Consider the following 13,255-nt stretch of genomic DNA (forward strand, 5'->3'; position numbering starts at 1 on the left):
AATATGATTGACGCGGGATATCATTGGAAAAACTTATAAATCTTCCGTTGTCCCACAAATGGAGAGACCTACAGTTTCAAGCCGGCAGGTATTTTTATGAGGAGCCTTTTGATGGCAGAAATACACTCGCAAGTTTGCCATTGCCTGCCGAGGGGTGATCGCTATTTAAAGACTTGCTTGACTTTGGAAAAATATAATAAAATTGTTTTTATGTACTTAATTTTAGAGTAGTTCTTAACACTTTGCTAATACTGGACTGACTGCCAACATATTTGACAATCGTATTTATACTTATACCTCATCTTACTGCTTTAGGTACACGACTTGTATAGGGTGGGCCATGTAAAATTTGCTTTTTGAATCGGATATAAAAAAAAAACGAATCAATACTTTTCCCAACTTTTTTTTTATTTTGAAGATTGAACATTGTCATTTATGAATAAAAAATAATATCGTTCAAATGACTGCCACGACTTTCTTTACAGTAAGCACATTTTCGATTGTTTGGGCTCCAATTTAATGAATGGCAACTTCGATTTCGTGTTTTAAAATATCAATCGTCCGTGGCTGGTTCGCATAGCATTTGTTCTTAACGGCTCACCACAAAAAATAGTCCAATGGGCTTAAATCACAGCTCCGAGGCAGCCAATTGATATCGGAATTTCGGCTGATTATTCGGATTTCAAAAACGGTAGCCAAAAGTTCGAGTGTAACTTTGACAGTGTGACAAGTTGCACCGTCCTGTTGAAACCAAGTGTCGTCCATGTCATCCTTTTCAATTTTTGGAAACAACTCGTTGAGCATGTCACGGTAACGCTCGCCATTTACTGTAACCGCGGCTCCTCGCTCATTTTCGTAAAAAAATGGCCCGATGATGCCGCCAGACCAAAAACCGCACCAAACAGTGACTCGTTGTGGATGCATTTGCTTCTCTACAGTAACGTGTGGATTTTCTGAGCCCCAAATCCGACAATTTTGCTTATTGACGTAGCCACCGATGTGAAAATCAGAAAAGAAGAAGAAGACTCACCACTTTGGAAATAGGTTTTCAATATTTCCCAATTTTGTTCAAGCGTATAGCGTCCCATTTCGTAAATGTCAAGCCTTTAAGTATATTATGAACATATTTGACATATCATTTGTGTTACCATTCTCAAAAAAATAGGTGGTTCAAAAAGCAAATGCTATATGGCCCACCCTGTATATTATCATAGTTGCTTTGTTTGCTGTTTAGGAAAAACATGTCTATCTTTCAGTATTCTTAAAATATGTTTTGATTTGTTCAGCCCTTCATGATTATACTTAGAATTTAGTCAACTATTTTTATTTATTATTTGTGAATGAAATCATTCCTTAACTAGATTCGAACCTACGTTCTCTCTGTGAATTCCGAATCGTAGTCTCGCACCGATCCATTGGGCTCCGGCGGCCGCTTATATATCCTACTAAATAATCGAAAATTTTCATATTTTTTCCAAAAAAGATATTCTTTGAGATACTCTGAAAACGATTAATTTTAATGAAATATTAAGCCTGAATGGCAGATACAACATTTTATCATCTCCAATTTGATAGATCACTCATTTTATTGGTTAAATAATTGTCCCAAATTATAAATTCCTAAGAGCACCCTTTCCCTCGTTAAGCCAAAGCAATTATTTCGTCATATCTTAAAATTTGCATAATAGAAAAGTATGTAAATTTTCTCAACGACAGATTTCACCCAGGATATGTATGGTCTGATTCATGAGTAATTAATTAATTATTTGTAAGCCAGTGTAATTAGGTGTATTACCAAGTACATGTACATACACACCTATGTATGTGCCAGTACCTGAGCATCTGGAAACATTCAACAATTAAATGCCTTTGTGCTCTGCATCTTCAAACCTTTACATGCATACATACATACATACACACACACACAGATATAATAAATTAGAACACTCATGTGTTTAGTTTGAAGAAAAAAACCTTTCAAAAATAAAACTCATTCCAATTGAATTGTAGTAACGAATCGAAACATTTTCAATCGAATTTGAATGGCACTGAACTGAGCCGCTTCGAAATCGAGCGCAGCACAACAATGAACGCCAACGTTGCACAAGTGGAAAATGTTTGCCTTTTGTTTACATTTTGCGCGCGCACACACACATATTTTCCGGCTATTTTTGGAATGATCGCCAACAATATCAACAACAACACGTGCACAGTAGCGCCAAAACATAAACAAAGCGCAAAGTGTACAGAGCAATGCTGAAGAAAAAATAATTTGGTAAGCAAAATAAAGAAAATTAGAAAATGCGCACGAAATATTTCAAAAATGTTCATTGACTAACAGCTTAGCAGATAAATTTGAGTTCTGTTAAAATGAATAAAATAATGAGAAAAAGAGCATTGAAATGGTGGAGCAGTTCTAGTAAGTGCATTGAGCGATTGCATTTGTTTGCATTTTTTTTTTTTTTTTTGAGGTACAGAATAGTTTCATTATATAGAAATGGTAAATATGGTAAATTATTGTTGAGTCGACAGTCATTAGAAAAATGGGCTTTGGTAATATTGTAGAATCGACTTAACTGTCAGCATCACAACTCGCTCCCAAATATTTTTTTCAAGCTCTGTTTTTTAAATCAAACAATACCTTCTCGCTCATGTCCTGTATTTTAAATCAAGCTCCGTCTTTATCACTGAGTCGAAGGCTTACTTTTTAGATGAATCTCTGCATTTGAATTTTAACTCTACCTCTGAGTCTCTGCCTCTGCCTTCGAGCTCAAGTGCTGTCGTTGAGTTCAAGCTCTGCCTTTGAATTTTAGATATGCTTTTGTTTTCAAACTCTGCCTTGGATTCAAACTCTGCATTTGAATTTTAACTCTACCTCTGAGTCTCTGCTTCTGCCTTCAAGCTCAAGTGCTGCCGTTGAGTTCAAGCTCTGCCTTAGCTCTACCTTTGAGGATTAGCTAAGAAACAAAACGTAGATTTTAATCAGGAAACTGAGCCTAGGTGAAAGTTTACCTGAGGCATACATTTTCCATTTGAAGAACAACATCAAGACGAATACCACAAATAGGAGGGTGAGCTCAGTTAAATACCACAAATAAGTACCGGGAAATGGTCAATAACACACAATAAATTTATTCTCCATTAATATTTTTGAGCGCTTTCAGAGTAGGAACTTAATAATAAGACGAACAATTCAAAAATCAAAACGTTTTCGGCGCTAACTTCGAATTATCTTTTACATATGTATATTGTATCTTCTATCTTATGCTGGGAGCCGTAGCTACTGAGATGACTACAGATTATCAATCTTCAAGTACCTTCTGCAAAAGGGACTCACCTTTATATTAAGTCTAAAGGCAGAGATTTCTAAATGGTTTTATCCGGTCAAAATGGGTACATTAGTGAGAGGTCTTATTTTTGGTAGACAAAGAAGCTTCTTAACCAGCCGCTCCAATTTACTAGTGATCCATTAATTTTCTTACCCACCGACACATATTTGCATAGCTACTCTATCCCTGCCCCTTAACAGAACTATCAACTCGAATGAGACTGTCGAACCAGCTCATTGGCATTGCATCACTTACAAAACTTGTTGGTGATCTGGTACCCATATAAGAGTGTTGGGGAAATAATAAGAGACTATCGAAGGAAAAGTCAGACATTTTAAATTCGCGAACCTGATTCGTGATTACCGATGGACTATCAGAATAAATTGTTTCTCTTTGTATTATATCATGCTAGTGAGCAGCCAATTGACTGGCTCATTGATAGCCACTAACTTCGTTTGGGAAACATTGCAGTCATAGGGAAGCCTAAATTTCACTTGATGGAAATTAAGTGAATTTCGAACTATCCACGTGCAGATTATTGGTCCTTGTTTCCAAATGCTACACTTTTCCCATCTTAAACGCGAGAAGGAGTGAGCAAATATAGGTTTTGGGAAAAAGAAATCCATTATTCTCTCAGTAGATGGATGCAGTGATCGATATCTCGTAAAGTGTCTATTAAACAATTTATTTCATTCAGTTATGAGTTACACGGTGTTAACAATGGAAGTCAACAAGGATAAAATTCGGCACATTTTATAGTTTTCCTTTGGCGAAATGTGAGCCAGACCGCTAAAATTGTGAATGGTGTGTATGGGGCCGATACTGCAGCAGCTAATTACGTGGAATTTTGCTTTCGTCGATTCTGTTTAGGCATTTTTGATGTTAAAGAAAATGTCGATAAAATCACAAAGCGAATCGAAGTTGACCGGCATATTAACAGTCGTAGCATCGCCCAGGAGCTAAAGATCGACCATAAAAAAGTTTTAAAACATTTGCGCAAAAAATTTTCCCCAACCTTTTAATCTGCCATCTCATCTGCAAAAAAAAGTGTCAGCCCCTCTTAATTTTTTAAGTCGTGATTGCCGGAATCATATATGAAATTTGTTAAGGAAAATTTTGAGAATCCAGTATTATTCCTACTTTTAACTTCATATACAAATCTATCATTTTAAGCAGGATTACAAGGTCTTAAAAATTAAAAGTACGAGACAATAATTACTTAGCAAAGTAACGGGCGTTCTAATAATTCTCATGACAATAATAACTTTCCCTTAAATAACTACTTCTTAATAAATTAAAAACCTTCGCGATAAACCATTAATGATATTTCATAGCAATTCCCGCCTAATGCACCGCCGACAAATTCAACCTGTCATTTAACGCACACGACTTAGAATGCTAGGACTAATTACCCATACCAAATCTTTCTACACACATACATATAAAAGTATATATGTACATGCATATACATGTACCATAGTTGGTCCCCTTTGCAAGGGAAAAATTGAATTTTCACATAATTTCAGCATTTCACTACTTAATTAATTTCAATTAAAGTAACATAAGCAGCAACACCTTGCCATTTGCTGTGCAACCAACCAACCGTCTAACAAAGCAGTTAACCGATTTTCCTCTTGTTGTTGCTCTTGTAATTCTCATACACAAATTTGACGTGTCACACAGGTGTCGTGCCGGCGACTGGCACACGCAGCTGAAAATTACCCCAAAAAATAAATTAAAAAACGTATGAGGGTTGGAGTATTTGTGAGCGCAAATGAATAAAAACACACAACAACAAACACCAATATTGCGGTGAAGTTGGAAAAAGTTATAGATGTAACTGTATTTGGTTGAATGTCATTGAAGCGCGACCAGCTGAGCAAGCAAACTGGTTGCAAGTATGCGGTTTGGTGCGCTGCATGCGTCAATGTTCGATAAATGGGAGTATAACTATATTTGTGTGTACTTCATAGCAGAATATACATGCACATGTACATACATATGTATATATAGATGCAGATAGCTGCGCTTTTACTTGCACACTGCCCTTTTCCTTGCTACTCCCATAAATTGGCTCTCGTCAGTGGCACCGATAATGCTTTTTGCACCGACACCCTCAACATGCAATACCTGCCGCCGCACGCACATTACTTGCTTACGTGCCGTTGTCTATTGCGAAGTTCGCGCGAATTTTTTAGCGACAAACATGACAATGTCAGAGGCAACGAAAAATATAGTTTTTTTGCTTGAGTTCGACTCAAAACAACAAGAACCTTTTCGGACATGGCGCACTTAGAGAAAGACATATGAACAAAACCATGCAAAAGTGCGAGTAAATATATATATATTTTTTTCTAAAAGGAATTCAAACGTTGCTAGGACAATCGAATATGCACGCAAAAAAATTGACGCTTTCGCTAATGACGTGACACAGAGTGACAGCGGTGTCTGTGGCTGCCGCTGCGGTTGACGCGCCTGGTGTTAGTGACACTTCGGCACCTGAGGGTTGTTGGCCGTCAGGTAATGTTAACAAACACACGCACACACTGCCATGCTTATAAATAGTAACCAAATCGTTACTTGTCAATTAGGGTGGCGTTGCTACTATTTGGAATACGCCGGCGCTGGGATTAGTCAATACAGTGGGTAGACTTTAAGTAGTCAACTTTGAAGAAATTACACGTACAAAAGAAAATTGGATACAAAAAATGAATACTTAAAATATTTCATTCGAGCAGAAAATATTTGAAAGTTCAGTTTCAAAATCAAATTTTTATTTCTTCAAAAACATGAAAAACTTAATATTCGTTAGCTGAAAATATTATTTGCGAGGTTCTTCACAAGAGTACTAAATATTGAAAATATCCCAAAATTTATTGCGAATTCTTTATATCTCCTATCCTTTCCGCTTCTCCAACCAGAATAGAGGTATTTTTTCGTCAATATTCAAAAGAAATAAATACTTTGGAAACTAAATCTTTGAAAAATTAATGAAAATTTGTTTAAGTGTTTTTTTTACTATTTTCTGTCTCCACAACGAGCAAACAAAAAATATACGATATATTTTTTTTTTATGCAATAGAAACAAAAATAAATCCTTCATAAACTACTTTATTACATCGCATTATTATAGTTAAACATTATCTTATATTTTTTATTCATTTTTCCGAGTACCATTTCCCTCAAAAATATAGATAACTTTTTGCAAGTTACAAAGTTTTCCAAAAAATTATGCCAAGTTTTCAAAGGTGTCTAAAAATTAAGCAAAAATTCTAAAAAATTAATTAAAAATTTAACAAAAAATTATCAAAAATTTGTATATTCCTTTTCCGTTTCTACAACCAGAAAGGAGACATCTTTTTTTCCTTTCTAAACCAATTTTTGCACCGTTCCTTTTTGTTTATATTGTGTGATTTCTTATTTTTAATTTTTATTTTTCTTTCTAATACTAATTAATAACTATATTGTTTTTTCTATGTTAGAAAACTTTTGAAAAGTTTATAAAAATTTTAAATTTTTTTTTAATTTTCAAATTTTATTAAAAATGTTGAAAAACATATTAAAATATTTTTCACGCTTCTTTTTTGTTTCTAGTACTGTAGGGGAGGCGACTACTTTCGTTTGAAAATTATATCCTTTTTGCAAGTTAGAAACTTTATGAAAAATTTATTAAAAAATTTAAATTTTTTATGAATTTTGAAAAATTAATAGGGATATATTTTATGCTTCTTTTTCGTTTCCTCAACCGTAGAGGAGAACTCCAATTTCTTCTAAAAATCATATCTTTTTGTGCAATTTATAAACTCTTTGAACATTTTTTTTTTAATTTTGAAATTTTCCTAAAAATATTTTGAAATATTTTTCATCCTTCTTTTTTATTTCCACATTTTCTCAATTATAATTTAATGAAAAATAAATAAGAATAAATTATTTCAAAGCTATTTTTTGCGCCGGTACCTTATAGTTCAACTTTCCATTGTATACTTGGTGACTTAAAAATTTTCCGAAAGCTAATCTCTTCTGGAATCTAAATAATTTCAACTTTCATAATTTCTGAAAAATTTGGGAACTTTATTAAAATTTTTTGAAAATTGATTGATAAATTGTTTCTGCTTCTTCTCCATATCGGAAGGTATAAATATATAAAAAAATAAATCATTTTAAGCTATTTTATTGCTTGGGGATTTTTTAGTTAATTTTATTTTATTTATTTTACGTTTTTCTATACGTTTCTACAGCCAAAAGCCTTTCCTTGCAAAAAATAATTTAAAAAACGGGTTCTTTCTTAGCCATTTTTTTACATAGAGATATAGTCGTACATTCTGTTAATCATTATCACGCCATTGTAATTATTTGAGTTCAATATGAAATAAGAACAACATAGAGATATTGGAGTTTTATGATTTTATACTTTTTTAAAAGCAGTTATTTCGCTTCATTTTTGTATAGATTGGTGTATTTTTGTTAGTTTTAAATTTTCTCACTAATTTCCCATTACCTCACTTTTAGGTAGCGCCATGTATAATACAATTTTTTTATAAAAAATTTGAATCAAATAAAAAAACCTCAAATATCTTCGGAATTACCTCATGTTTTGGCTACATCATTTTCCTTTTTTTTCGCTTTTAAATTTCAATTCTCTACTCGCTAATCTCGAACTGAATTTGAAACAAAAATTTTAAATTATAGCTAAAAGTGACCCTCATCACAACTAAGAACCATAAATTAAGTGGCAGAAATGTGTAAAATCTCCTCGCTGATCACAAAGGTAATATCAACGGCCGTTAAATCGTTGAGTGTGTGTAAAAAGGAGAAACAAAAAATCAACTAAAAAAAGTACCAAAGCATCTCGTCCAATTTTTAGAAAAAAGCTAGTTCCTTTTTCATCCTCCATTTGCCCCAATGCTCCGCTTCTACTCATTGTAGCAGTCTAGTCTTATTGCAATTGAACATATGTTGCCAAACCCACACACAACAAGGATATGCACATTTATATGCACGCGCAAAATATACACAAACTTTTAACGTAAACTGCATGCAACTGCAGCTGACAGTTCACTGCACCGAAGGCACAACTGCAGCATACAAAACAAAAACGGAAAAATTATGCAGACGAAGCAGCTTTTGCCGGTTGTTATTGTTGCTTGTTTGTTGCAATTTTTTTAGCCAGAATGTCTAACGCTATTTTTGAAGTTTTTGCAGCATATTTTTTCGAAATTGTTTCATTGAAAAAAATCTACAAAAAGCATTTGTTTTGCTGGCGCATTTACACGCCATTTGCAGTGAGTCGGCAGACCTTCCAACGCCCACTATTTGCATGCGAGCAGACAGGAAGCATGCAAACGCATACAAACACACAAACGTGTGTTATGGTCTCGCTGGTTGCTGGCCATGTGGCATGCAGCATTTGGCATTAGAAAAAACAATTCGCCCAACTCACTTGACATTTTCGTATATTCTTTACTGCTTTGCGATGTGCCTCAGTGTATATATGTATATATGTGTATATCCACATTTCTTTATATATATTTTTTTTTTACTTTTTTATTTAATTTTTTGTAATTTTTTACTTACCTTTATCCATATTCTTTGTAATATATTCAATTTCCGCGCACCTCCTCTGCCATGACATCGCATAAGCTTGACTGACAAGCGGCTAATGCCACAAACAACGTCTCTGTTGCACAAAAAATGATTCGGTCTTGTTGTTGCTGCATACAAATTTTGCTGCTTTTGTCGTGCAACTTGCAATTTCTAACGATCGGCATACGAATAAAAATATTCTGACCTCACTCCCACGCTCACCTTGCTGCAAACTTCCGCTTGAACGCATTTTTACGGATGAAATTTTTTCACAAGATGTTGTTGCAGTTTTTAGTTTCCTTTTGGCGTTTTGCTTAGCGTTCGCATTATTCGTGTTTTATATGTAGTCAGTTACAAGCAATTGCGTGTATGTGTGTGTGCATATATTTTATATTTACATATTTTCAGGTTCACGAATTTTTTGTCGTTTTTGTCTTGTCTTGAATTGGCTTAAATTTTTTACCTTTGTTTACTCTATTTGCTTTCCACACTGAGTCACTGGTTGGAGTTACTCGTATGTCAGTACTTGAGTCACTAACTTTATCGATTCATTCACTGAGCGCATCGGCAATAATAAATTTCTGAAGGACTTCATGGTATACCGATCTTGCCAGCACTTAGTAAAGTTTTTTTTTACAACAACAAAAACAACCGGTATTTCATATTGAATCATAAATTCCATAATGCCTTCGTATAGTTTTTGACAACCGTATTTGGTGGGAAAAAAGTTAAAATTTTCACAAATTCATTTCATAATTTCAAACATGCAAATACATATTTACGTACATAAGTATGTGTGCATACAGTCACTCAAAAAGGGTTTGTGAAAGCATACACTTCAATACACGCTCCATCTATGTATGCGTGTATGTGGAAGTGGTGATATGCTAACAAAAACCTCTATTCTTTTTACTCTCGCTGCACATTTTAATATGAATTCGGATACATGAATGCCTATTACATACATAACTCAGTGAATGTTGTTTACAATTCATGCTCCACTGTGCGCAAATTTTTGATATAAAAATATTTACATGGCACGTAAATTCATAAAGAAAAAAATATAAATAAATAAACACCTCCATGCAAATACTCGTAAATAGAGCTTTGTGGGTTAGAGGGAGTATCAAAATGATACTACAAAAATACACACTGAAACATTTGAATAAAGGGTATTCTTTTATCGCAAATGCTCACCGCAGCGCTTGTTTGAAGTGCCCAAAATAGAGTCAGGGGAGATAGTGTGGGCATTTGTAGGTATTCTCATAGAGGTAACATTTTTGCTACTATTTGCTCCTATTTGATCCTTTTTGCGGATTTTCCCACCTTCACAAGGCCTACAATCATAACTGCATCAAGTGCACTCAAAACTCTTGACGAAAAAACAAACCACTCACCCATTTTTGACTTTTTAAAAACTACATGCAACGCACACATAGACACATATGTACGTATGTGCCAGCTAGGCAGGGTCTTGTGTTGGCGATAAATGCATTTTTTCATTTCTAACTTTTTTGCTCTGGCGAAACTGTTGCAAACAGATTTTTTTCAAACATTTTAAGCGCTTAAAATAAAATGTATTATCAAAGCATTGACTTAGTCATAAAAGGGGGTATCATGTCATCAAAAGGCGTAAACATAGAGAAATCATCAAAATCCCTCCCAAAAATGTGTGCAACCAGAACGAGATACATTTGTAACAACAACTGTAGCAAACCTAAGTTCAGCAAGCAACATATAACAAAATATACCGAACTTACTTGCAAGCTTAACAAGTGTTTGTATGGATGTTAGCATATTTTTAGGGGTTGTTAGCATGGTAAGTAGGGATGGAAGTAGGCGCATGACTGCAAATTGGCAGCAAAAGCAACAAAATGGTCCTATCAGTAGGGAAAGTTGGAGTATGACCAAGAGAAGCGTGGAGAATTAAAATACAGCATTTAAAATGAATGCTTATATAATATAATATATAAATAAAATTATATAACTTGATTATTATTCCATCGATCCACATTTCCAAACATTCATTGGAGAGCTACTGTCGTAAGGCACAAACGTCAGTATAAGTTTTTTATTTGAAGCGTAAACAACAATATTTTTACCACACTTGAAAATGTCGAATTTCGTGCCAAATAATGTGTTTTTGCGGGGAATTCTTTAATATGAAGAAAAAAGCAGCCGAAAGTCATCGTATCTTGGTGGAAGTTTATGGTGAGCATGCTCTAGCTGAGCGAACGTGCCAGAAGTGGTTTGCACGCTTTAAAAGTGGTGATTTTGGCCGCGCCGCCAAAGTTCATGGATACCGAATTGGAGGAATTGCTCGATCAAGATCCGGCTCAAACGCAAGAAGAGGTTGCAAAAACTTTGGGAGTTGATCAATCAACCATTTCCAAACGTTTAAAAGCCATGGGAATGATCCGAAATTCAAATTTCGAAAAAAAACCGCACGAAATTATTCATAGACCTATTATATAAAATTAAAAAAAAGGACAAGCAACTTGAATTGCGATTGCAAACAAATAAAAAAAACTTAACAAAAAATTCCAAAATCAACAAAGCCAATAGCAATCGTTATAGAATACTACAATGTAGAAAATTTTCAAAATGGAAAAAACAAAATACGGAACAATATTTATCGGAATAGAAAACTATAGTATCGTAAATATTCATTACTAAAATTGCAGAATATATAAGAATATTACAACGTTGCCATTTTTCAAATAAAAAACTAAAAACAAAAAATATTTATATAAAATATCGCTTTGAAGGAAAAAAAAATTGATCATAAAAAACAGCAAAGTCATTAGAATAAGAAAAGCTATTTTTCAAGCAAAAACTGCAACTAACGAACAAAAACAAATTTGGCAGAAAAATTCAATAAAGCTACTAGCCATCGCGATATATATACATATAAAGTGCCGGTGTTGATTTTGAATAAAATAGAATTTTTTAGGAAATTATTGTCATTTCTCCTTATTATGATAATATTGGTATGTCTCAATTACGTATGGAACAATATATCGGCCAAATGGCCGCCGCGGCCTCGGCACACGTCCATGCGATGGTTCATATTTTCGATGACGCTGAGGCATAATTGAGGTCCTTTCAAATAACCCCAAAGAAAGAAGTCCAACGGTGTCGTTGACGTTTAGGTGTGGTTCACATTCAACATCGGCCCTTGAAATTTAACCACCCTTTATAATTGGCGCGTACACCCTTTTTGGGTGTTTGGCCGAGCTCCTCCTCCTATTTGTGACGTGCGTCTTGATGTTATTCCACAAATGGAGAGACCTAGAGTTTTAAACCGACTCCGAACGGCAGATATTTTTATGAGGAGCTTATTCATGGCAAAAAAACACTCGGAGGTTTGCCATTGCCTTCCAAGGGGCGACCGCTATTAGAAAAATGTTTTTCTTAATTTTGGTGTTTCACCGAGATTCTAACCTACGTTCTCTCTGTGAATTCCGAAGGGTAGTCACGCACCAGCCCATTCGGCTAGGGTGGCCGCGATAGAAAAATAAAAAACATAGAGTTAAAAATTTTCGAAATCAAAAAAATATTTATTTATTTAAATAAATAAATATATAAAAAAATAAAAACAAAGGCAACTAAGGCAACTAGTGTAGCAATAAAAACAAAAACATTTTTTAAGCAAAGCAATGTAAATATAAATGATTGAACATAAAAAGATCTAACCTAAAAAACAGTTGAATTAAAAATTAAGAAATTTAACATGAAAAACGATTGCAATAACGGAATACTGCATTGAAGCTTTTCAAAATTAAAAAAAAAAAAAAATTAAAAATATTTTCCAAGCAAAAACAAACAAAAAACTTTAAAATCTTCTACAGGCTAATACAACTAGGAATCCCAGTAGAAAATTATAGCGTTAAAAATTTTCAAAATTAAAATTTCAAAAATAAAATAAAATTAAGCAAATTAAACAAGGCTTACTTGCAATCGCAAAGAAATATTACAGTGTTTTCATTTTTCAGTATTAAAACATAAAAAAAATATTTGCTAAGCAAGAAAAGAAGAAAAATATTATATTAATATAATAAAACAAAATTAACTAAAGAAAATGAACAAAGTCACTGCAGTATAATAGCGTTAAAAGTAAAAAACTTAAGAATATAAATACATCAAAAAATTACAAAAAAATCAGAACTTAAAATAAAATATTAACAAAACTACCAAAAATCGCAATAAAACGAGAAATCACTAATAAGACAAAATTAATTATATAAAAATAATAAGCCAATAAAAATAATTTTCCTTTTTTTTAGTAACTTTAAATGAAAGTTTAAATAATTAAAAGCTGTAGGCGAAAAAAATTTAAATTC

Source organism: Anastrepha obliqua, chromosome 3 (genome assembly GCF_027943255.1).
Source record: "Anastrepha obliqua isolate idAnaObli1 chromosome 3, idAnaObli1_1.0, whole genome shotgun sequence".
NCBI lineage: Eukaryota > Metazoa > Arthropoda > Insecta > Diptera > Tephritidae > Anastrepha > Anastrepha obliqua.